Consider the following 25,712-nt stretch of genomic DNA (forward strand, 5'->3'; position numbering starts at 1 on the left):
GTGACATTTTTGGTATTTCCTTTTGATGTCCCCTCATCTCCTGGGGCTTGTGACTTCTTCCTTTAAATAGCCCTTCTCCCAGCCACTCAGGGTCAACTCCTCTGTCTCCTGCGTGTCGGCCCTGCGTGTTGGCTCCGTAATAAACCTGGCCTCTGCGCATTGCATCAAGATGGTCTCTCGTGTGTCTGGGGTCCATGACTTCCCGAGACTTGAGTGAGGGTCTCCCTTCAGGGATCTTTCACTAGGAATTGAACTTGGGACCTCTGGAAGAGCAGTCAGTGCTCTTAACCACTGAGCAATTTCTCCAGACCCATATGCCATCTTGCTTTTGACCAGTCATTTCTCTTACCTCAGGAAGTCTGAGCTGACATCTTGGAGACTCAAATGAGGGTCACCGTCCCTCTTCCCACCCCCTTATGCCCAGTACTCTGGTTTAGCCCTGTTTTTTTTTATTATTATATTATTATTATTATCATCATCATCATTGTTGTTGTTGTTCCCTTAGAGGAAAGAGCATGAAGCAGCTCGATTTCCAGGGCAGTTCCTTAGTCATGGAAGGCAGAATTAGCCCTGGGACCTTTGATCTCCTCTGCTGGGTCTCCCAGCACTTCCGTTGGGCTCGTTTTTTTCCTTCTGTGCTAACCCTGAGGGCCTGTAACAACTGAACTCTGTTTGCCAGTTTGCCATGCTGAGGTAAGCCTGCTCTCCAGGGGAATCATTACCGGATGGAACCTGAGGCCAGGTATTTCCCCACGAGACCCTGGTGACTCAGTGAGGTCAGAGAGACAGTGGTAGCAGCCGAAGTTGGCAGGTGGCAGCCTGGAGGGAGGTGGGGACGTTAATGATTGCCTCCCTCCCCCCCTCCTTCCCTCCCAGCCTGCCTCATCTCAGCTCTGTCAGGCCTGTGATTTCATCATGCACACCTTTGTAAACAATCCATTTAGCAACCAAATTATACACTGGGTAATTACAGCTTCTAGCCTCGTGTCAGGGGTTCCTGGCTCACAATCTGCTTTTGGTACTATTGCGGCCTGGGATAGGGGGGAATGGGGGACGAGGGGGTTGCTGAAGTTCTAAGGGATATGAGAAAGGGCTGGGGCACGGGGGAGGCGCGAGGTGGATGGTGTGTGTGCCCTGCTGCCTTATGTTAATTGATTCCGGTCTGTGGGTCTTATTTTGACACTTCTGAAATTGAGTTTGGATTGTTGACTAGATTAATATGGGAGGACAGGTTGGAGACGTTGGCTCCGAGGAAGAGGCAGACCAGCTACGGTCAGTCCTCTGAGATGGAGGAGGGAGCCTCACTTCACAGCCCATTTTCTGCCTTGTCTCTCTGAAGGCTGCTTTTGCTCAGCTCCTAAAGTTGGACCCAGAGAGCAGCCAAGGGAGGAGCTGTGGGGTGGGCAGGCTAACAGGAAGGGGCTGGACCTAGGTTGAAGGTTAGCTCCTGATTTAAACGGTTCTGCGGTGTTGGCCATGAGGGTGTGGAGCGTGCAGCTCACGCTGAGTGGTGTGTGTGCATGGTTCTGGGTTCGATTCCCGGCACCCAATGTATGACTACCTAACAGAGTCATCCAGAGATTTGCCCATACACAGTGGCCCCCAAGAAAATTGTTTGAATAGGGGGAGGGGAGGGGAGGGAGGGCTGCAAAGACGGTAGCTGCGAGGTGTCTAAAGAGAGTTGGGCTAGCTCCTTGTGCCAAGGAGAGGGCGTGTTTCCCAGGTTGATTCAGTGTTTCTGGTAGTAGTGCTAGGGCTTGTGGCCTTGCATGGACCGAGAGGTTTCATCGCCGAAGGAAGTGTCCATGGGAACCGTCAGCCATTCCGGCATTCTGCTTTCCCATGCGGAGCATGCGTGTGTCGCCTGTGGTCTGAAGCTGGGGTTCCCTATGCAGATACTTGGTCTCTCTGAGGCAAAGTCCCATGGACTAACATGTATGTAGAACGTGACAGTAACTTTGGAGGGAAATGAGCCCGAAGTGCTTTGGGCCGTTCCTGCCTGTCCCAGAAGGCTTTGCGTCTTGTCTGACGTCACCTTCCCCAGGCTTGCCCTCTAGTCAGATGCTTCTTGGCTCAGTGAGCTGTTTTGAGGACAGAGAGGCTGGGCTATGGTGACACTCTACGGGAAAGGACAGGAGGCTTACAGAAGGTTCATTCTGGGCCTCGTGTCTGTGTCACAGTGTTAAAAAAACACACACACACAAATAAGTGTTGTAAGCTGTCCCTGTGGTCACTGGGCAGTGTTTGTCAATGGCAGCCGTCATCTAAGAGTGAACCACATCCACTGCGGTTTTGACAAGATCATGGAGCAGGTGATGTAGAAGCACGTGATCCAAAACAGTGACATGCCAGCCACAGCTTCCTGTCTCTCTGGGGCCCTAAAAATGATAGTCTCTGTCTGGCTTAGGCTACAGCCCTGAGAGGTTTAACACAGGAGCAATGCAAACCCAGGCTCTGTTGTGAATTCTGAAGGTTCAGTGGAAAAGACTTAGACTTCCATTGGTTTCAACCTTCCTAACGCTGTAACCCTTTAGTACAATTCCTCATGTTGTGGGGACCCTCAACCATAGCGGGACTATCTCGGACCATCAGCAATATAAATAATGACACAGAGGGTTTTAAAAATATTTTATTTTGTTTTTATTCTTTTAGATGATATATTTTTATTGTATAGTTTAAACTTACACTTCAAATGTTATTTCCTTTTCCCCGTCTATAAACCCCCTATCCCATCTTCCTCCCTCTTCTTCTATGGGGGTGTTCCCCCTCACCCCTTCCCGCCAAAGCTTAGGCCTTTCAGCTAGGGCAGCCTCCCAACAGCTCTAACCCGACTAAACTAATCCTGGCACTACATCACACCGCATAGACAGCTCTGCTCTGCTCTGCTGGCTGAATCTCTGTCTCTGTCTCTGTCTCTGTCTCTGTCTCTCTCTGTCTCTCTCTGTCTCTGTCTCCCCCTCCCCTCCCTCTCTCTCTCTACTCCATTTCCTGCTCAGCTATTGGCTGCCAGATCGTTACTTCAGCCAATCAGAAGCAACTCTAGGTTGCCTTAGGCAGGCGAAGACGAACCAACATTTACAGAACCCGGTAACCACCATAGAAATGACAATGCCAGAATCTTGCCAGCATTTAGTTCTCTGCCTGGTACAGAATTAACCACTGAATATACTGAGACACACCCTGTCTCACACAATGTACCCCATCACCTAACCATGAAATTTCCCTTGGCTACTTAATAACTGTAACTTTATGAATTGTAATGTAAGCATCTGCTGTGGGACACACACACACACACACCACACAAATCGCACGTGAAGGATGGGGACCCACAGATTGAGAACCACTGCTTTAGACCCTGTCATGGCCCCAGGGACTCTGCCCACCCTTCCCAGAACTCTATGGGACTACAGTTCTGTGTTTTAAGATTCATCCAAGTGTTCCTGCAAACGCAGTGGACCCATTTGCTTAGGCAAGCTATTAGCATAAATTTACATATCAGTTTCATAATTGAGCTGTGAGTAGGAAGTAAAGGCTAATCACACACAAATGGCGTCAGTGGCCACAATGGAGTCTGCGTACGACAGCTCAGTCCCCTGCTTTTGAAGTCCCAAGTGAGCTTTTATGAGTCGTATGTCTACGTTCATCATGCTTTTAGCTTATGCTCAGTGCTGGGGTGGGGATGGAATTTGAAGGCATCCTTAGACCACAGAAAGACTAAAACCAGATGGAGAAAGGAAGTCAGATGGACATCTGTAGACCTGAGACCGGGGCCAAACAAGCGTTCTGCAAGGCGTTGGTAATAGGATCATTTTGAGGGACCTTGGATACAGCGGTGTGCAGAGACCAAACCGTGTGCTTGAGTGCCTTGTATAAGACAGTGCACCGTGGTGCTTGCGGACAGCCTGTGTGCAGCCTCCTGGGTACTTACGCATGCTTCTTGGTTTATCTTGGGGTGGATGGAGCGTGGGCGTGGGGCGGAAGTGGGCAGGCGAATAAACAGCAAGCATGTGGTCAGAGGAGAACTTGCCTTCCTCCTTGTGGGTCCTGGGGGATGGAACTCAAGTCATCAGGATGGGCAGCAAGGGTCCTCACCTCATCAGCCATCTTGCCAGTCCTCACCTGAGCATGTCAAAGCCACTTTAGATGACTGGAAAAGCCTCTCACACAGGCTACACACTGTTGAAATCATCATTTTACTCTACTGTCTATGGAGTGGTCACCACGTCTCCCAGTGTTTGTGATCTGTAGTTTCTTCCTTCCTTCCTTCCTCCCTCTCTTTCTTTCTTTCTTTCTTTCTTTCTTTCTTTTTCTTTCCTTCTACCTTTCTTTCTTCCTTCCTCCCTCTCTCTCTCTCTTTCTTTTTTAAATCAGTGAACGTAGAAGGCTGACTGTATTAAGATTCTCAGTCTTAAAGGTATGTAATAGGTTTATCATTATACTTCATAATAAAATAATATTCCTGGTCTCTTGCTACTGCTCTGTTTGATGGCGTGAGCCTGGGAGTGTGGAACCTAAAACAGATGTAATATCCATTTTCACTCAGCATCAGATAAATTATATTCAGGGGGGTTGAGCAAGATCATGGGGGCAAAGTCTACTTGATTCCAAGTTCTATACTGTCACAAAGGCAAGGCCACATGAGTTCAGGCTGTATACAGTCATGGACACAACTTGTGCTTGGAAACAGCATGCTGGATAATATTGGGTAGTATGGTGGGTGGTCTGAGGCAAACCTACTCTGACTTATCACACCTGGGAGGGGCACAAAAGCGCATTCCCAAAACAACCAATGTGTGGTGGTTTGAATATGCTTGGCCCACAGGGAGTGGTACTGTTAGGAGGTGTGGCCTTGTTGGAGGAGGTGTGGCCTTGTTGGAGGAGGTGTGGCCTTGTTGGAGGAGGTGTGGCCTTGTTGGGGGAGGTGTGGCCTTGTTGGAGGAGGTGTGGCCTTGTTGGAGGAGGTGTGGCCTTGTTGGAGGAGGTGTGGCCTTGTTGGAGGAGATGCGGCCTTGTTGGAGGAAGTGTGACACTGTGGGCATGGACTTTGAAGCTCTGCCCAGTCTTCTCCTGTTTGCCTTCAGAACAAAATATAGACCTCTCTATTCCTCCATTACCACTTCTGCCTGGATGCTGCCGTGCTTCCTGCCATGATGACACTGGACTGAGCCTCTGAACCTGTAAGCCAGCCCCAATTAAGTGTTGTCCTTTATAAGAGTTGCCTTGTTCATGGTGTCTGTTAACAGCAATGGAAACCCTAACTTAAGACATCATGTTATGAAGGAACAGGGATTATAAGACTATTGTCTTGTTTACTTGGAGTTTTCTTACAATGTCTCAGAAACCTACCCATGCAGCCTTGTTCATGGACCATGTTCCGACAGACTCTGAATTATATGATTAGATGGTTTTCAATCTATTATTACTCCATTTTTTTAAAATGAAGATAAGATACTAGAGTTGAGCCAGAGTGGCTATGGTGGGAATAGTCATAGGTCAGAAGGCAGGATTGCAGACCCAGGCTATGAAACCGATCTCCTGAAAATTAGACTGGCCTTGGAAGAGCAACTGTTTCTTCATAACATAGAGTCATACGAGAATAAAGAATTCTGCCAAGTTAACTTCAGAACCCTGGAAAGCAGAGAGCCGCATCAGAACCACATTTCCTGTGAGGCTCAGAGAGGACCGAGCCGTGAGCTCAGGTGACTCTGTGTAAAGTGTAGAAGTTGGACATTGCTTCCTCCTGGCTCACAAAGACCACTTGTCCATTAAGAGGCAGGGGCATGACAGGCTGAGTGCACTTGTTGGCTGCAGGCCCTGGCACTGAACCAGCACCACCTTGCTTAGGCCTCCAATGGCCAACATCATGACCCTGGAACCTTCCAAAGAGACAGGATTCTTGAGGTGTGTACTTGTAGAACTTCCCCTGGGCCCCATAAGATACGCTGAGATGTCAGGAGGGAAACAGACCCACAAGAAGAACCTCCTTGCCTTTGGCTCCCTCGTTCTATGCCAGCGCCCTTGGGCAGCAAAGGCTTCTAAATGCCATGGAGCCAACTCTGACACACGCAGCAAATCCTACCTTCCTTTTCCCTCCTACTTCCCCCTGATACCATCTTGGTTTCAGTCCTAGTTCGCTCCATTCCTGATGATCAACACAGCTTCCTGAATGGCTTCCCTACCCTCCTCCCCACCATCCACAGAATATTTCAGGCTCTGTCCATTTTTGTAGAAAGTAACTCTCTGTTTAGCTGGTATTTGAAGGTCTCTATGTGGCTCTTCTGTATACTATGCAGTCTCCCTCTGAACCTGATGGCAGCCTGTGTCCCCCTCTGTCCCCCCCACACTCAGTGCCATCTCCTGGTCTACTTATGTTCTCACCTTCCCCACACAGCATTCCACATCAAAGCTTCCTAAAGGACCCACGAGGTCACAAGCAACTTGACAACAGTAGAAGGTTTCTGGATGTGCCACAACTATCAAGTCTCCTGGGGCTTGGATCCTGCAACCCTGAGTAGGGGCAATAAGGGAATAAAGAAAGGACAGACAGACACACACATAGAGACAGACAGACACACACATATACACAGACACACACACACAGAGACAGACACATCCAGACACACACACACACACACACACACACACACACAGACAGACACATATAGAGACAGACACAGACACACAGACATACACAGACACACACACACGCAGAGACAGACACATCCAGAGACAGACAGACACAACATACAGACACACATAAATCGAGACACACACAGAGAGACAGACAGACACAGACAGACACATACAGAGACAGACACAGACACACAGACATATACAGACACACACTGAGCAAGACAGACACAGAGAGAGAGAGACAGACAAACACACACAGAGACAGACACATACAGAGACAGACACACAGACATACACACACACACACAGAGACAGACACACACAGAGACAGACACACACACACATAGGCACACATAGACACACACACAGACATACATACATACACACACACACACACACATACGCACACGGGGCGGGGAGCAGGGGGTAAGCTGGGATCAGGTGGGTTTCTGCTGCCTCTGATGGAGGGAACCCACTACAGTCAGCAGCCAGAACCTCGCCTGCCTATGAGGTGCAGCATAGTGGGAGGGGCTAACTGGTCTCTGCAGATGAGCAGTTGGGGCTGTGAACATCTGGGGGGAGGAAGCTGCAGTTGCCACTCTGGTCACTTACACTCAGACCCTCAGGGAAAGCATTGCCATCCCTCCTGAGCTTCCTACAACCAACTTTAGAGCTAGAATGCTAATGAAGGCAGGTGCCTCAGAGGGTACTCACCTGTGATTTCACTACAGCCCTGGCTGGGAACGGCAAAGCTCGCACGGCTCTGTGCAAACCGTCAAGTACCTGGGCACTCCAGCTAATGCTCCCTGAAGCAGCCTGGCGTGGATTCGAGACTATTCTGTTTTGGAATGCCCTGGTTTTGCTGTACATTTGAAATGCTCTGCTCCTACAGAGTCATCATGGATTAATTACAGAAGACAAAGACTTAATAATAAATTTTCTCCTGTCAGCCCTCTGCACGAAAGTATAAAAAAAAAACACATCTTTTTTGGATTGGGTTGTGTAAGAATGTTTGGTTTTTTAAAAACTGCTGTTTGAATGGCTTATTTGAGTTTGCTTAAAAATCAGTAAATGAATCTTGTCTGTGGACTAGGACAAAATTTCCAGCAATTTCTGAAATGGCCTAAGCATACCTCTGCCATTTTGTATCACAGATTTATGAGGAGCAGCGTTTTCAGCATTGATGGTTATACAATTAAAATAATCAGTTCTGAAAAATGTCGAAGATACCTGCTGTCTCGAACCAGACGTTCAGCTAAGACGTAATTCTCTATATAGAAATACGGAAGCAGAGCTGAGGTTGTGACTTGGTCCCTGGGGTGCTTACCCAGCATGCAAAGCTTTGATTTTCATTCCCGACACCACATAAAATGGGAGTGGTGTCCCAGGCCTGAGATAGACGCAGGATGGTCAGGAGGCCATCCTCAGCTACATGGTGAACAGGAGGCTAGCCATGGCTACAGAAGACCCTGTCTCAAAATGACTAGGAGTTAAGAAGCAGAACCATCTTGTCAGCATGCAGAGTTACATGCAGGCACTAAAATCATATGTGTGTCCAAGAATTGTCTCCAAATGAAATTCTTTACAATTCAACACAAGTGTGTGTGTGTGTGTGTGTGTGTGTGTGTGTGTGTGTGTGTGTGTGATATAATTCTGGGTTTCCAGTGGAAGTTTCTTGAACAATAAGGAACTGTGTGTGAGTGGGTAAAGTTTAAGAAGCTTGTACTTAGACGGACAGGCAAAGAATTGTAGACTTGAAAGAGGCTAAAACCAAACCAGATATCCGGGGTGGATATCTCAGTGGGAAAGAAGGTGCCTAGTGTTCCCAAGCTTCTGGGTTCCTCTAGGAGGAGAAGGAGCTGGGGGAGAGGGGGAAGGGGAGGGGCAGGGGGAGTGGGAGAGAGAGGGAGACGGACTGACAGACAGACACACACATACACACACACAGACACAGAGACAGAGACAGACACACAGAGACAGACACACAGAGACAGAGACAGGGAGACAGAGATGTAGACAGAGACAGACAGAGAGAGACAGAGACAGGGAGTCAGAGAGAGATGTAAACAGAGACAGAGAGAGACAGAGACAGAGACAGACACCCAGAGACAGAGACAGAGACAGAGAGAGATGTAGACAGAGACAAAGAGACAGAGACAGAGTCTGTGTGTGTCTCTGTGTGTGTCTGTGTGCATGTGCAAGCACATGTGGTGCCCACATAGGCCAGAAGAGGGCATCGGCTCCCTCTGGAACTGGAGCTACCGGCAGCTGTGAACTGGTAGAAATGGGTTCTCAACTGCACCCAGGTCCTCTGGAAGAAGAAGTAAATAAACCATACCCTCATGTTCTTTTTTTTATAGATTTATTTATTTTATGCATATGAGAACACTGTAGTTGTCTTCAGACACACCAGAAGAGGTCATCAGATCTCATTACAGATGGTTGTGAGCCACCATGTGGTTGCTGGGATTTGAACTCAGGACCTCTGGAAGAGCAGTCAGTGCTCTTAACCACTGAGCCATCTCTCCAGTCCAAACCATCTCGTTCTTACACACGTTTTTACATATGTGTAGTTTGCATGCCTCTGTGTGTTTTGTGTGTGTGTGTGTGTGTGTGTGTGTGTGTGTGTGTGTGTGCTTTTGGAGGCTGGGATTGACATATAATCTCTCTCTCTCTCTCTCTCTCTCTCTCTCTCTCTCTCTCTTTCTCTTATATATTGAGTCGAGGTCTCTCACTGATCCTGGAGTTCACTATTGTGGCTAGTCTGGCTGGCCACCTTGCTTTCCCCAGGGTGAGGTGGCCACCCCACCATCTTTTCTGTGGACTCTAAGTATTTGAACTCTGGTCCCCATACTTCTAGGGCAAGCACCTTACCTGCTGAGCCACCCTCCTTGTCCTCTTCAGACTTTGTGAAAAACATTTAACCATTTCATTTGCCATGGCGGAGATCCCAGAGGACGGACAGTTCACACAGTATCAACTGGGTGACTCGCTGTAGTGGTTTGCCGGACAATGCTCTCCGTGGGTTTGGTTTGAACATGTGGTCCCTAGTCGGAAGAGTTGTTCTGGTAGATTTGGGAGGTTGGCCTTGCTAGAGGAAGTATGTCATTGAAGGCCAGCTTTGAGGTTTCAAAAGCCTTGGTCCATTCCCACCAGGCTCTCCCTGTTTCCTGCTTGTGGTTTAAGCTGTGAGCTCTTAGCCAATGCTCCAGTGTCCATCCTGCCTGCTGCCAATCTTCCCCGCTGTGTTGATAATGGACCCTTACCCCTCGGAACCATAAGCACAAAGAAATCCTTCCTTCTCCAAGGGACCTTGGACTGGATGTTTTATCACAGCAATAGCAAAGTAATGAATATATGCATCTTTTTCATAAAAATGTAAAGAATGTCTTGGTAAACGTGGACTTTTTTTTCCTGATGGAAAATTTACAATAAGCCCTAAACAGAGACATTCTGCAGAGAGGGGAGGACCTCTCACCTTTCATTCCTGTCCCATGTTGTCAGGTTGAGTTGTAGAGAGTTGGGGCCGGGGGTGAGACACTGGAAACCGGTCTATTTGTGGTTGGGGTTATGAAACATGATGGAAACTCCTAGAAGACGGGCCCTGTCTTCCCTGGCTCGGCTGGCAAGAAGATATGATGACAGAAGGGCTCAATGTGTTTGCACAAATGAAACAAGACCCCCCCGGTCATGCGGTAGAAGATGCAGTCGGGCGTGTTCAGGGTGGTGTGGTGATGGCCGTGCCGGTGTACAAGAACAGTACAAGGCAGGGTGGCAGTCTCCGAGTTGGAGAGCAACAGGGACCCTCTGACATCACTGATCTACAAAAGGCCGCCTAACCCAAAGGATCACCGATCTCTTCAGTTATGAAGTCAACAAACCCTCGGCGTTGCTTAAGGCAACCGGGCTGCATCCGTCATACGCAACATCCACCCGACCGACCAGCGAACCTCCATCAATTCAGACAAGCAGAGTGTGCCTTTATTCCTCACAGCCCTGAGACGCCTAATTTATAAAATGCTTAATGATGTTTCCAAGATAAACCCTGCCTGGCAGCCGGGGTTGTGTCTGATTGCCTGCTATATTTCTACCTTTAGAAATGAACTGTCAGCCGAAGAAGTGTGTCCTTGAGGAGGACACACTCTCTCCGTCAGCACGAGAAGGAGGCTTTGCTTCGATTCTTCATCGTGGAACCTGTTTCATTTTGCCACACGGGGGATGAGGTCTGCGCACTGCACGTGCCAGGCGAGAGCTCTGTGACAGCCTCAGTCCGGCCACGCCACTCTCGAATAAATTTAGTTACAACAGGTTGATGCACTGAACAAAACCAGATGTCTGTTAAATTGCAAGAAATGCTTCTTGCTATGCCTCGACCTGTTGTAACTAAATTTGCCCAAGAGTGGGTTTGTTCAGTGAATCATTAATTTGACAAACGTGGGTTGAGGGCACAGCATGAGCCTTCACCTCATCAGGCACTGGATCCCGACACAGTGGCCCGTGCTGCAGGCGCGTTCTTGCCCTCCGTGAAGTTAGCAGCTACTGAGGGACATAAACGCTAAAACAAGCAATAGTCACACAGTTATGGACTCGGATAAGTGTGTGAAGAGCTGTACCGGGTGCATAGAGGACACAGAAGGGGTTTCTCATCTCTGTAAAAAGGTTAAGGGTCACCCAGGAGGATGACGCAAAGCTGATGGGCTGCTGTGAATGGGACAGAGCGTCCGAATGTTCTAGGCAGGCGAAGCTCGAGTGCAAAGGCCCTGGGGAACAGAGGAGCTTGGCTGATGACAGAACCTGAAGCCACCAGTGTAGCCCAGGGGGTGATTGACAGAGCCAGTACAAGAAGGAGGCTAGAGGAATAGACAGGGCTAGGTTTGGGGAGCCTTGAAGTCTCTCTTAAGGAGCCCATAATTCATGTCGAGAGAAAGGACACCACCACAGGTGGTGCCACAGCAATGCAGTGGCTTTCGTACAGAAGCAAGATTCAAGAGGCTGAGGACAGAAGCCATCATCAGCTAGGGCTGTGGCAGCAATGTGGGTAGAGGTTCTAAGTCTGCGGGCACAGATGGTGACTGCAGGAGGAGGGAGTGGGGAACATCTGAGACATAAATTTTAAGTGGATTCTGTGAGACATAGGGGACAGTGTGTCTGTGTGTCTCTGAGTCTCTGTGTGTCTCTGTGTGCGGGAGAATGTGTCTGTGTGTGTCTGTGTGTGTGAGTGTATGAGAGTGTGTTTCTGTGTCTGTGTGTGGTGTGTGTGTGAGAGAGAATGTGTGTGTGTCTGTATGTCTGATGTGGTCTCTCTCTCTGTGTGAGTGTGTGTTTCTCTCCGTGTGTATGTCTGATGTGTGTCTATGTGTCTCTGTGTGTCTATATGTCTGGTGTGGTCTCTCTCTCTCTCTCTCTCTCTCTCTCTCTGTGTGTGTGTGTGTGTGTGTGTGTGTGTGTGTGTATGTGTAGGAAATTTCATGGAGGACTTTAAAGCTGCTGGCTGACAGCAGGAGCCATGGGCTCTTAGAATTTACACTGGGACATAGTATTTCAATGAGAGATTTCTGCTCCCATCTCTGCCAACCGTACCAGACCGGTCCTTCTTCATCAAGGCATGTTTTAAAAATCTGTCTGATGAGGCTGGAGAGAAGCCTCAGTGGTTATGAGCACTGACAACTCTTACAAAAGACCCAGGCTTGATTCCCAGCACCCACATGGCAGCTCCTTAGCATCTGTAACCCCAATTCAGGGAATCTGATGTCCTTTTCTGGCCTCCCCCGGGAACCGCATGTGTACACACACATACATGCAGACAAAACACTCAAACACATCACACAAAGAGCTTAAACGACAACAAAACAAGCCATCAGAAGTCATGGGAGTGTGAGAAATCGCTCCTCAAGCTTCTCTTAGAGGAACAGGTGAGAAAAGAACCAGAACAAGTATAGAACATGGCCGTGGTGGGGAGATGGGCTGCAGGGTCCCCATCGCTGTCTTTTCTCATTCACATTACCGAGGCAACACCCCTTTTGCCCAGAGACTCCAATGATCAAAGGGAAGAGTTGTGGCCCAGATAAAGTGATCAAGACCAGACAGTCTCTCTGCCCTAGGGACAGGCTGGAGTTCTCGTTTCAAAAAGTCTCTTTAAAAAAAAAAATCTGCCTTATGTGCACCCGAGCTATCTAGGACTCTTATTCCATTCATGAACTCCAACAGAGCATCATAGCTGCCTTTTCCACACTCCATTTTGGAAGGAAAGGAGGGAAGCAGTCACGGTTCCACAGACTAAACCTGACAGCAGGTGTTTCAGGATTTCACTCTGCCTGGGACCTCATGGCCTCGTTACATTAATTTCCCTCCACACATTTCCGCTGAGTCCTCTCAGTGTTCCGGGCATTGCTCAGAGCTCCAGAGACACAGGCCTGAACCAAGGAGACGAGAGCCAACAAACAGGAAGGACTCACACAGTTAGAGGAGAATCCGACATTTTCAGCTCTTAGAAACTTCAAGTGGTGTTTACAGGTCGTCACCATCGAACGCTCACACGACGTGCTGGCGTGTTCCAGGTACTATTTATCAGAACACTCAGTTGGTACCACGGTCTACAGCAACTAGGAAGAAACCATCGTGTGTCTCTGCCCGGCTTCAGAGAGGACGGGTCACTACACAGAGATCAATATGGCAGCAGGGTTATTGTATGAAGACGAAGAAGGAGGCAGGGTTAGCCAATCTTGGTAAGAGTAGTCTCTGTCGGGGAGCAGACTTCAGGCAGTAAACATGGGAGGAAGGGAAACCTATAGTGGACATTTTCTATACACAGTGCCAACTGTCACACTTAGACCACAGGAAGGAAGAATTTGCTAATCCCCTGGGTCTGAGGCACCGGGTCCTTGACGCGGCTGTGCCCAAGTCAACAGCGGAAATTCACTCAGGACTTTATCTGCTCAGGGAGCTCTCTAGTCCACAGGAGATATAATTTCCCCACCGCATCCCTATCCCCTCACACAGCGCCCCCAGATAGAGGCAGATGTCCACTTATTACGCCGAGATGGCTTTTTGTCTCTGGCCTGGGGACAGCGATAACACAGCAACTATTACCGATGTGTCTGGAGGCATCTGCTGAGTTATTTCCCGAAGATAGAGCTTTTCAAACTTTCCCATCAAAAGTCTCCCAGCAGCAGTAGAAAACGCACTTGGGGCTGGGGGGACTGAGGGCTATAGCTGGTGGCTAGAAAGTACACACGTTTTAATATTGTTATCATGACAAAGTATTTTCACGTTGAGTCTTTTTTCTGTTTGCTTCTGGTTCGGTCTCTGCAGCAAGTTTTAGATATGCTATTCCCCAACGGTGGGGTCTGCGGGCCAAAGTATACTCCTCTCGAAAGTGTTATTACTGTAAATTTATTTTCTACGGTAATTTTCCTAGTGTATTATAGGGTGCTTTGAGGGGAAAGTACTGGGGACAGAAATGCAGGGTCTCGAACATGCCTGACTTGTAGCTCCACCACCAAGCTCTTTCCAGAGTCGCTGATAGCTCTTTATAAGGAGACTGGTTTCACACAATCCTCTTCTAGCTCAGCGGTTCTCAACCTGTGGGGTCGTGACCTTTATGGGGGTTGAGCAACTTTTTCATAGAGGTCGCCTAAAACTGTCGGAAAAACATATTTACGTTATGATTGATAACAGTAGCAAAGTCACAGTCATGAAAAAGCAATGGAAATAATTTTACGGTTGGGAGTCATCACGACGTGAGGAGCTGCTGTCTTAAAGGGTCTCAGCACTGGGAAGGCCGAGAAGTGCTGGTCTTTGGTACTTTGTCGGTTCTTCTAACCTTCCCCACCCCTTTTCTTCCACTCTTTCAACCCCTAACCCTAGGTAAGAAAGAAAAAGGGAGAGAGGGGAAAGGGAAGAGACCCCTGAATGCAGTCAAAGGGGGTCAGAAAGGGGGCGATGTTATCACTAGACTACTTCCTGTTGATCAGGGGCCTCGAGTTCCTTGGGGTAAGTTTGATCTTCACCATCAGGATAGCTATTTCTTCTTGTTTTGTCCTTGTGAATGACTGCCTAACAAACCACAACCAACAGCAAGCCATCAAGCCTCTCAGGGCCCTAGCATCTCTATACCCTCAGAAAAGTCCCCAGAATTCCAAACCTCACACAATCACAGAAACTGTCTGCAGCTGACAAAACCATGCCTCTGCTAAAGCACGGAGCAAATCACAGTCAGCTGCTGTGGACGATCTGAAGCCACCGCATCTGGGATTAAAACAAAAATGTATTCTTATAACATTTCTGTGTTGTTGTTGTTGTTTTGTTTTTTTGTTAGAAACCAAACCTCCAAAATTGTCATTATAGACTCCACCTCCTTGAATTTCCTGAACCTCCCAAATATTATCACCAGCTGGGGACCCCTCACAAAGTGTGGTGTTTGAATGAGAATGGATCCCATAAGCTCATACATTTAAATGCTTGGTTCCCCCACTGTTTGGAAAGGATTAGGAGGTGTGGCCTCACTGGAGGAGATTCCTCATTGGGGGACAGGCTTTGGTGTTTCCCAGTTAGCTTTCTCTCTTCCTCCAACTTTTGTATCAGATGTAAACTCTCAGTTACTGCTTCAGCACCATGCCTGCCTACCTGTTGCCATGTTTCCCCCATGACAGCCTTCCACTGAAACTATAAACAAGCCCCAAATTAAATGCTTTTATGAGTTGCTTCGGCCATTGTATTCCTTTACTTTTCTTTTTCTTTTTTTTTTTTTTTTTTGGAGCTGGGGACCGAACCCAGGGCCTTGTGCTTGCTAGACAAGTGCTCTACCGCTGAGCTAAATCCCCAACCCCTGTATTCCTTTACAGAAGTAGAAAAGTAACTAAGACAGAAGGACATCCCAAACTATAAAATGTGGTGTTATCATGAGTTAAATCTGCCTTCTCCAAACACGCTGACGTCCTTACAAAAAAAAAGATGGAGACAGGGACCTATCTGGTGATGGGCGGATGACCAAGACAAGGTCACTAGGGTGGGCTGTTGTTCAGTGTGATGGGGGATGAAGCATTTATAAAGTCAAGCAATCCCTCAAGGTCTGAAAGACTGCTTTCCTCCTTTACAGACCTCAGAAGAAACCAACCTCGCCTACACCTGGGTCTCGAACCTCTGGCTTCCAAAACTATAAGACAAAATTTCCTCATTCAGGAACTCTGCAGCTCAAAGCTAAGAGCCCTTGCTCACCGGGTACAAGGCTCTGGATTCCTTTCTCAGTACCATGAAGCAAACAAGCCGTTCATTTTGTAGTACTTTGCTCTGCTCTGGCTGTCCCAACAACCTACAGGGATGTAGAAAATAACAGCCTCATAGGGATAAATGACCTCTGTAGCCTGCTTTAATATATATAATATATATGAATATATTATATTATATTAAAACTCTACAGAATTCACACTTGCCTGGTTTTGTCTCATGCTTTTGTGATTCCCTGAGGTGGGTGGGATATGCTGGGGGCAGCCTGTGCTCATTAGATGAAGTAAAGCTTCAACTAACAGCCTAATCGAATTTGATTTAGTAAAACATCTGTCCAATTAAGTCTGACTGAGAAAAATAGAATCTGTAATATATGGATTTCCAGTCAGCACCTAGGACTCTGCTGAGTTGGCTGAAGCAAGAGCTTCCAGACAATTCCTCAGAGATAATTACTGTGCTCATGCCATCCAGACCGATCTGCCACGTGCCCAGGTTGATTACCTGCCCTGTCTGTCATGTCCAAACAGACTGCCAGGGAACGGGAAGGCGACGTTTTACTAGGCTTTTTACTTCCGGCTTCCCCAGCTTCTGTCTGGGACTGGCACACAGTAGGGTCCCATACAAGCTGGAGACTCAATTATGGGATGATAGACTGCACCCACAGCCCGACGGCAGGAGCATGAATGGCACGGTCTGAAGATGGGACCCAGAGAAGGTCAGACACAATGTGCGCTAGAGAGTAACAGTTTGCTACAGAAATACTAGAAATCTTGGAGGCTAGATCCGGGCCAGGGGCGTGGCGTGGGTGTGGGTGTGGGCGTGGCGTGTGGGGGGTCGGGGCGTGGCATGCCGGGGCATGGCGGGGGCATGACATGGTCACAGGCAGGGTAGAGCAAGGGAAGTATAGAGCCTGAGGTTTTTAGTGAGGAGTCTCGGAGGGTGAGAGAGTTTTGCTGGATAACCTTCTTCAGTGGGGGATGGAGTACTCCGGTTTCGCCCATGGTCTACCCCGCAATGGCACCTCAGCACTCAGGTGAGAACCCTGGGGGCTGCCAATTCTAGCGTCTTCCAAATCTGCCTTTTCGCTCTTGGTAGTGAAGAGGAAGCACTGGTCAACAAAGCTTGGCGTTTTCATTTACAACGAAGTAATTTCTAATTCCAGCTCTGTCCTGGCGTCTTTTTCTCACCCACTTCATGGGAAAAGTTACTCTGGTCTGGCGTCACCGGGCTCTGAGCCAAGTTCACCCCTGGTTTGCCTTACCAGCCAGCCCACTCAGATAAGTCTGAAAGGAGTATAATTGCCTTGTTTACAGCTTTATCCCAAATTTAGAAGTGGTAAGAATTTCACGATTTAGGCACCGCCATAAATAGCGTTATCATCAAAGGGCAAGAAACATAAGTGGCCCTACTCAGGAGGGGTGTGGCCTGAATAGTTGTCCTGTCCCAATTCCCCTGTTGAAATTCTAACATCCAGGGTTATGACTGCGAGACCAGGTTTGAGAAATGACTGTGTACTAATGGTGTAGCTGTCATGGGTGGAAATACTCCACTTCTGAGAAGGTCTCCATAGAGCTAGCTCTCCCCGTCTCTTATGTGTAAGAACTCAAGAAGCCCACATGTACAACCCAGAATATTCCAGTCACCTAGAAGCCAGCCATACTGGTGGCTTGGTCTGAGACTTGTGGCCTCTGGGACTGTGAGAAACGTATTTCTGTGGTTTGTAAATTCACCTTGTCAGTGAGAATCTGTAACAGTATTCTGAGCTGAGCTAGGAGTTCTCTCATCTGGCTGAGCAGCACAGCCCTTGCACAGATCTCCATAGGGTCATCGTGATGACCCGACATTAAGCCAAGTTGTCACAGGGAGATAAGCCAAAGCCACACGGAGAACCTTGCTGCTTCTCAACAAGCAGTGCCAACGCCTCCTCCGCTTTCTCACACGGGATCGGACTGCTTGGTGGTTGGCATGAATGAGTTCATGCAGTCTGCATTGCAATCCTGCGATTGTGTATCCTGCAACAAGTTCCTAACGCACACCCAGGAGATGGTTCCAGGGCATCTCTCTGTCTGTCTGTCTCTGTCTCTGTCTCTCTATCTCTCTCTGTCTGTCTCTCTGTCTCTGTCTGTCTCTCTGTCTCTGTCTGTCTCTCTGCCTGTCTCTGTCTCTCTGTCTCTGTCTGTCTCTGTCTCTTTGTGTGTGTGTGTGTGTGTGTGTGTGTGTGTGTAGTATCTTGATTATATTAATGTATATGGGAAGACTCATTTCTCTGTCTCTGTCTCTCCAGGGTATCTCTGTGTATTCTTGGCTGTCTCTGTCTCTCTGTCTGTCTGTCTGTCTGTCTGTCTCTCTCTCTCTCTGTGGTATTTTGATTATATTAACATATATGGGAAGACTCATTTCTCTGTCTCTGTCTCTGTCTCTCTCTCTCTCTCTCCAGGGTGTCTCTGTGTAGCCCTGGCTGTCCTGGAACTCACTCTGTAGAACAAACTGGCCTCAAACTCACAGAGATCCACCCGCCTCTGCCTCCCCAGTGCTGGGATTAAAGGTGTGCTCCACCAGGCCTGGTGGGGAAGATTCATCCTAAGTGTGTCTAGGGCCATTCCCTGGGCTGGGGTTCCCAGACTGTGTAAAATCAAGACAGTGAGCTAAACGTTCGCTCCTATTTGTCCCTTTCTGCTTTCAGTCCCGTCTGACTGCAGATGAACGTGGCCATCTCCTGCCACTGTGGGACTGGGACTCCAGTCTGGAACGGTGAGTCAGATTGAAATCCTTCTTCCTGAAGTTGCTTTTGTCAAGGTATCTTATCACAGCCACAGGAGGGAATTACCAAGCGTGTTGGTGTCCCTAAGACTCTTCAGGCCCTTCACTGGGACACTGGCAAGCAGCACCTCATCCTCACAGACTGGGTCCACCTCTCTTCTCCAGTAGGAAAATTTCTCCTTCCACATCACTGGCCAAATTAGGTCACATGAAACCCTGGGCTGATACCCGAGTAGATGACCCAAGCAGACACACAGGAGCCATTCTCGTGCTGGTTCTCTGAGCAGAAGGCATGGCGTCTCCAAGAGCTGCAACTTGCCCCTGTGTTGAAGTGCACAGTGCACAGAGAGGATTCAGACTACCACAGTGCGCACGGCCTCTGGCTCTGTCTGAGCCACTGCCTAAAAGACATACTGGCTTTCACGATTGGAGAATGAGCCAAGTTCTTTCTGACCTTGTGGAGAGAGGTGTAGGAGGGTTGTGGAGGACAGACGCTCGAGCAAGGGAGGTGCTGGAGAACAGGATTCCTTGGTCCACAGTGTTTTTAAAGATCTTTCCTCCGAGCATCTGACTCTAATGAGTTGAGCCGTGTCTGGCTGTGCCTGACATACATTCCCGAGGCAAGAAAAGATGGGAGATTTAATCAAGAGACATGTGACGTTCATTTGAGGCCCAAATTGCTTTTTTTTTTTTTTTTTTTTTTTTTTTTTTGGACACAGCATCAAATACAGTGCAGAAAGGGAAGGGCTGGACTTCTCGGCAGGCAGGTGAGTTACCTAGCGGGAGCGGGGCAGGGTCTGGAAACCTCTGGAATGAAGCTGAACCAGCAAGACCCAGGAAGCTGGCAGCCAGGGATGGGCAGGAGGAGAGACAGCCCTGCAGTTTCTCGCCTTCCCTCGCCTGCCTCCTTAGTCTAAGAGCTCCACAGGTCTAAGAGCTCTGTGTGGCAGAAGTATCTTCGCTCTTTTCTCTAAGAGGCTGTGGGTGTGTTGAGTCCTTTGGGTGTCTGGCAGATACAGGCTAGAGGGGAGCTAGGGAGGGGAAGTAACAGTAAAGGCTTATTGAAATATAATTTATACAGTCAGTGTAGAACATGTATGTATGTATGTATGTATGTATGTATGCATGCATGTATGTATGTATGTCTTTGTTTTAAGATAGAGTCTTACTGTGTTGCCTAAGCCTCAGACTCCTGGGCCCAATAGATCCTCCTGCCTCAGCCTCCTCATTGCTCTGACGAATTTTAATCAATGTAAACAGCTTTTTTTTTTTTTTTTGGTTCTTTTTTTTTTTCAGAGCTGGGGACCGAACCCAGGGCCTTGCGCTTCCTAGGCAAGCGCTCTACCACTGAGCTAAATCCCCAACCCCGTAAACAGCTTTTTAACCAACACCATTACAAGAGGAAAATGAAAATGTGCCTTGGCCCCTCTGCAATGAACAGTGTGCCCCAAACCCTGCCAAGCCCAACTTCACTTTTTCTATATTTTGATATTGATTCTCACAGCGTTCCTTTGCTATTTTAAGTTTTTATGCAAATGGGTATCTGGCCTGCATGAATGTCATATGAACCACATCTGGTGCTCGTGGAGGCAAGAAGAGGGCACCGGATCGCCTGGAACTGGAGTTACAGATGGTCATGAGCCACCGTGTGGGTGCTGGGAATCAAAGCCAGGTTCTCCAGATGAGCATCCTATTCTCTTAACCACTGAGCCATCTCTCTCGTCCCTTCTAGCAGTTCTCATCAATGAAGCCATGTAGCGTATGACCTTTCATATCTGGCACCTCCCCTCTCAAAGAATGCTCTTGAGATTCATACTTTTTAAAAATTATTTATATTTTATTTTATGTGCACCGGAGTTTCTCCTACATGTGTCAGTTGCAAGCTGTCATGGGGGTTCTCGGGATTGAACCTGAGTCCTCTGGGAGAGCAGCCAGTGCTAACCTCTGAGCCACCTCTCCAGCCCCTCATACTATTTTTTCTTTCTTAGCTACTTGTTCCTTTTGGCCACTAAACTGGAGTGGCACACTCAAATTTACCATTGTCGCCATCTTTTAAGTACACAATTCGGCAGCACCAATAATATTCTGGTGGTCTAGCTATCTAAACCCAAACTCTGCTCCCACTAACTTCTGCCACCCCCATTGCCCTGGGCCTTGACCCCTCCTCAGTAAGTCTAAGTACTTAGTAGATAGATGCTGCTCATTACCCATAAGGCTCTGGGGTGATTGTCATGACAGACTGGGACAACTCCAGAGGGCCATTGTCATCTCCCACCTCTCTCTATCACAAACCCAAAGTGTGGCTCTACCAATGAGAAGGTACTTAAAACATATGGTCTTTGCATGGAAGGATGGATGGACAGATGAATGGATGGATGGGTAGATGGATGGATAGACAGACAGATGGACGGACAGACGGACGGATGGATGGATGGATGGATGGATGGATGGATGGATGGATGAAGGGGCAAATGGATGGACAGACAAATGGATGGATGGATAGATGGATGGATGAGTGGTTGGATGGGTGGACAGATGGATGGTTGGATGGATGGATGGATAGACAGATGGACAGAGGAACAGATGGATGGATAGATGAATGGACAGGCAGTTGGATGGATGGACAGATGGTTGGATGGACAGATGGATGGATGGATGGATGGATGGATGGATGGATGGACAGATGAACAGATAGATGGACAGTGGGATGGATGGATGGATGATTGACGAATGGATAGATGGATAGATGAATGGACAGGCAGTTGGATGGATGGGTGGACAGATGGATGGTTGGATGGATGGATGGATAGACAGATGGACAGAGGAACAGATGGATGGATAGATGAATGGACAGGCAGTTGGATGGATGGACAGATGGTTGGATGGACAGATGGATGGATGGATGGATGGATGGATGGACAGATGAACAGATAGATGGACAGTGGGATGGATGGATGGATGATAGACGAATGGATAGATGGATAGATGAATGGACAGGCAGTTGGATTGATGGGTGGACAGATGGATGGTTGGATGGATGGATGGATAGACAGATGAACAGATAGATAGATGGATGGACAGAGGGACGGATGGATGGATAGATGAATGGATAGGCAGTTGGATGGATGGATGGACAGATGGATGGATGGACAAACCAGGAGCTCCTAGAATGAATACAGGGATCAACATTACACAGAGCTCAGATCTCACTGTTTAGGGTGTTGGTTGTACAATAACTCTCCATCGACAATTCGAATGAGGAAATCCTGCACTGCTCCACAAGAAAGTCTCCCAGGGACACAGAGCACCCTGGTGCCAAGTGCTGAATTGGTTTTATGAGAGAAAACCTGGGGCAGGAATGGCCTTATCATGTCCAGGGTCAGCGGGTTCCTGGATAGGCCTGTGTGCTGGCAAGAGAAAGCATGACACTAGGACAGAGGGAGGTGACTTTTATTAAGGAAATCTTCAGAGGGTGTATGGATACAGTCACACTGTTCAGGGTAGAAGGTCCCTATGCTGGCAACTGGAGGACTGGTGCTACTGGAGGCCTGGAGAGTTGAGGGCAGAATGCAACATAGTTGTAGGCTGTGTTGACTAGCAGGCGTCATGGCCGACGTAGTCCTGAGGTCTGGCGGGGAGGGAGACGCCTCCCCAAATGACAACAAAGCCCATGATAAGTCACATCAATCCAGACCTTGCACTCAGTGCGTGGTTTTTAACAACTTTTCAGCAACTTCTCTGTGGGGAAACCTGAAACACTCAGTTCTACATAGGCTCACAGGAGGACACAGGAATTTGCAGCCAAAAAGAGAGCTGTAATGCCAGGAGCCTGGCATGGTAATCCCAGGGTCTCCTTGCAGCAGGGACATGTGACACTGATACACTCCTGCCCAAGGTTGGGAGATCCCACACTGACGATCACAGGCTCAGCATGCAGAAGGGTCCTCAACAGGAATAAGAACATAAAAGTCCCCGCTCTCCCCTATTACATAAGAAGGAAGATTTGCTGATCCCATCCTGGTGGTCCCAGCCAGTGTGCTGTTCATGACCTGAGGAGAGTCCCCTACAGTCTCTCTTGTAACAACTTGTATTGGACCCTCCCTCTTTTCCTCCCTTTTTCCCGCCTTCCCTCCTTCCGTCTCTCCCTTCCTTCCTTTGTTTCTTTTTCTTTAATTGTTTAAATGTTGAGGCCCCTTTTTAGGTCTGTGGGATTTTTTCCCACGTGTATATGGTGTGAGTAAAATCTGCTTTTCCCATTATAGTAGCTGAAAGTCCAAGGACTTCCAGCAAACCCACTTCCCAGCTTCCCTTGCAGCTAGGCTGCATGACCGAGTTCTAGCGAATGGTGTGGAGCTTCTTATAGACCTCACCAGTGAAACTCCTCTTGTGTGACCCCCTTCTCTTTCAGTTTCTTCTCCAGTCTCTGGGTCTTGAAGCCTCCGAGTTCGTATGTGAAGATGAGGAAGTCTTCATAGCATGGAGAGAACTAACGGCCCCAACATCCCCTTAGTTGGACATTCTGTGAGGCTCTGGGCCAGGATCGATTTCTTTAGCTTACAACTACGAATCCAGACTTATCCGCCATCCATAAAAATGATCGGCCTATAAAGAATTTACTTTATGGGTAAATTGAATTGTTAGACCAGAATATGGTGATCACTGTGGCCGGCCATCATTCACACAGCACATGTGGGGACTATTAAAGCTGCACCGTGGGCTGTTAGCTGTGACTTGTGGCCCAGAATTAATTCTGACTTTGAAAAGTCTGTCTATGAGTTTAACAGGTCATATATCAAATACTTCAGACTGCTTTGCCAGAGCTAGAACAGCAAGGGGGAGACCAGTGAGAAGGAGAAATGTAGCATAAACAACAGTAACATATCAGGCAGTTCTGCAGCTCCCGGGCAGCTGAGGATACATAGTGTTTTTTTTTTTTTTCTTTTGCACAACTTATTTCGACCCCAGGATAGGCTCACGGTGGAAGGCATTGCTATCAATAATAATCCTGGTTAAGGGGGCTTGCATTCAGGGTCATGCCAGCCCCAGGGTTTGAACCTGTCAACCCTTAGCCACGGTTACAGAGAGCAATTAAAGCCCGTAGAGCCAGGCTTGGTGACACACACTTGTGATCCCAGCCCTTTGGAAGTTGAAGCAGGAAGATGGAGGTCGTCCTTAGCTGCAGAGGGTGTTTGAGGCCAGCCAGGGCTATGCCAGACCCGGTGTCAAACACAGAACAAACCAAAGAACTCAGAGAACTCTCCGTTCTCTCTGCTCTTGATGTATACTCAGACTAGAAACAGCCAAGGATAGGGAGTGAAGGTTATTCATTCTTAGTCAGGCTCTCGGGACAGTTGGTCTGAGGTGTTTAACTTGCCCTCAAGCGTTAACAGTCTCTTTACTTGGTAGGTCATTCTGGGCAGAGAATCCAATTGTGGGAGATCCTTCCCAAGGCCTGAAGCTCTCTGGCTCACTCTCCAATCTGGCTGCAGCCAGTGCAGTCAGCGCCAAGCTTTGCAAATCTCCTTGTTTACTGGGTTGAGCTGACCAAATATGCAGGTAGGAAGTCAGCCCGAAGGCTCATCGCTCCCCAACACAGAGGTGGAAGGAGTAAGGTGAACACTGCGTTGGGAGACTCAATTAGATCGCAAGGAGGAAGAAAGGTAGCACAATTGTTGCCGGCCCACAGCAGACCATGAGGAATGCTTACTCTCTGTGGCTGATGGGGTGCGTACACTGGCTAAGACTCATCTTGAGGACGGAGAAGGAAGCATCTTGAAAGGGGCTCGTTTTTAAAGCACCTGGGAATGTTTGTTTCCGGGGTCCGGGCCCCAGCATGGGGGTCTGCTCTCCCTATGGTCATGGACCTCTTGAGACTTTCTCTGGGACTCCCTGGAGTGGATATGGTTGCCAGGCATCCTGAGGGTACCAAGCACAGCTCTCAGCAACCTTCATTTTTGCCTGTGGTGGTGGTGGTGGCGGTGGTGGTGGTGGCGGTGGTGGTGGTGGCGGCGGCTGCGGCGGCGGCGGCGGTGGTGGTGGTGGTAGTGGTGGTGGTAATAGAGGGTGTCTGATAGTTTACAAGGGATCAAGTTCTAGAGATCAAACACCTTTATTGAAGATCTGGGAGCCAGAGGAGAGAGGTCGTCTGTACTGGGGCCTTAGGCTTTTTAGACTCGCCACAACCCTTGCTCAGAGCGGCTGGTGAGGGTCCTTCCATGTGTATCTTTGGTGGGGTTGTCTTTGCTGGCTGCCCCCTTGTCCAGGCACCCCAATTTCTGTCCACAGCCGCTACTCTTTAGAGACGCTCAACTTCCTCAAGACGCAGGACTCCCAGGGAAGAATCCAGAACTGTTGCCAGTCGCTCTACCCCAAGGGTATCTGCCACGTCAATTATGCCTGGCTCCAGGGACAAGGAGCTCAGTAATATCTTCCGAAGCAGGCCTCTGGAGTCAGGCCATAGAGAGGGAGCACCCCGCCTTCACCCTTTACAGTCACACCATCTCCACCTTCAGCTCCCTCTGCCTCAGTTTCCCTCCCATAGGATGGTTGTCATCCAAGAGGTGGCTGTTAACCATTAGAAGCCTTGATGTATGGGCTGCTCATGGAGAGGGCTGAATTTTGAGTGTTAAGTGTGACTTCACAACAACAGTGCCCTCTCCGTGTGGTGTGAGGGCAGGTTCTCATTAATGATGGCACCGATGCAAATTGGTAGCAGCCACTGATATATGGCCAACATGTGCCCACTTCTCTTTGTGCCCAGAGAACCTCCTTGGCAGCTCCAGCCCTTCCCAGTGACAGATTCTTGGTTAGATCCTGCCCACACAGTGTTTCAGAGGCTGGGATGCACCTCCCTCTGTAACCTTGATACCTATACTTAATGATAACATGGCACATCAGGCTGGGTGACAGCAGTGGCATCTGGTGGCTTTTGTCATTATCAGCCATTTCCTGGAGTGTGGGGACAGGGCCATGTGTGGGCACCTCAGTACCATGCAGAAGCATGGGTGCTGTATAGGACCATCCTGAGGGGAGCTGCTGCCCACCTTTACGAGCTCAGGAGGTCTTGTGCTAGCCAAGGTCATCATAGCTGATCT

At 48.6% G+C, this 25,712-nt stretch overlaps 2 long non-coding RNA genes across 4 annotated transcripts in view; both read left to right on the forward strand.

Moving 5' to 3' along the window:
- Positions 1-24,575, forward strand: part of LOC108352416 (uncharacterized) — a 37,353-nt gene extending 12,778 nt beyond the window's left edge. For all 3 annotated transcript variants that reach the window (XR_010056458.1, XR_010056456.1, XR_010056457.1), the window contains 2 exons: positions 18,542-18,609; positions 23,027-24,575. This is a non-coding gene — a long non-coding RNA (uncharacterized LOC108352416). The remainder of the gene's footprint in view (positions 1-18,541; positions 18,610-23,026) is intronic.
- Positions 1,661-8,445, forward strand: LOC134481150 (uncharacterized). Its single transcript, XR_010056459.1, has 3 exons — positions 1,661-5,901; positions 6,392-6,511; positions 7,365-8,445. It is a non-coding gene; the product is annotated as an uncharacterized LOC134481150 (long non-coding RNA).
- Positions 24,576-25,712: the final 1,137 nt, after the last annotated feature.

Source organism: Rattus norvegicus, chromosome 12, assembly GCF_036323735.1.
Source record: "Rattus norvegicus strain BN/NHsdMcwi chromosome 12, GRCr8, whole genome shotgun sequence".
NCBI classification, from domain to species: domain Eukaryota; kingdom Metazoa; phylum Chordata; class Mammalia; order Rodentia; family Muridae; genus Rattus; species Rattus norvegicus.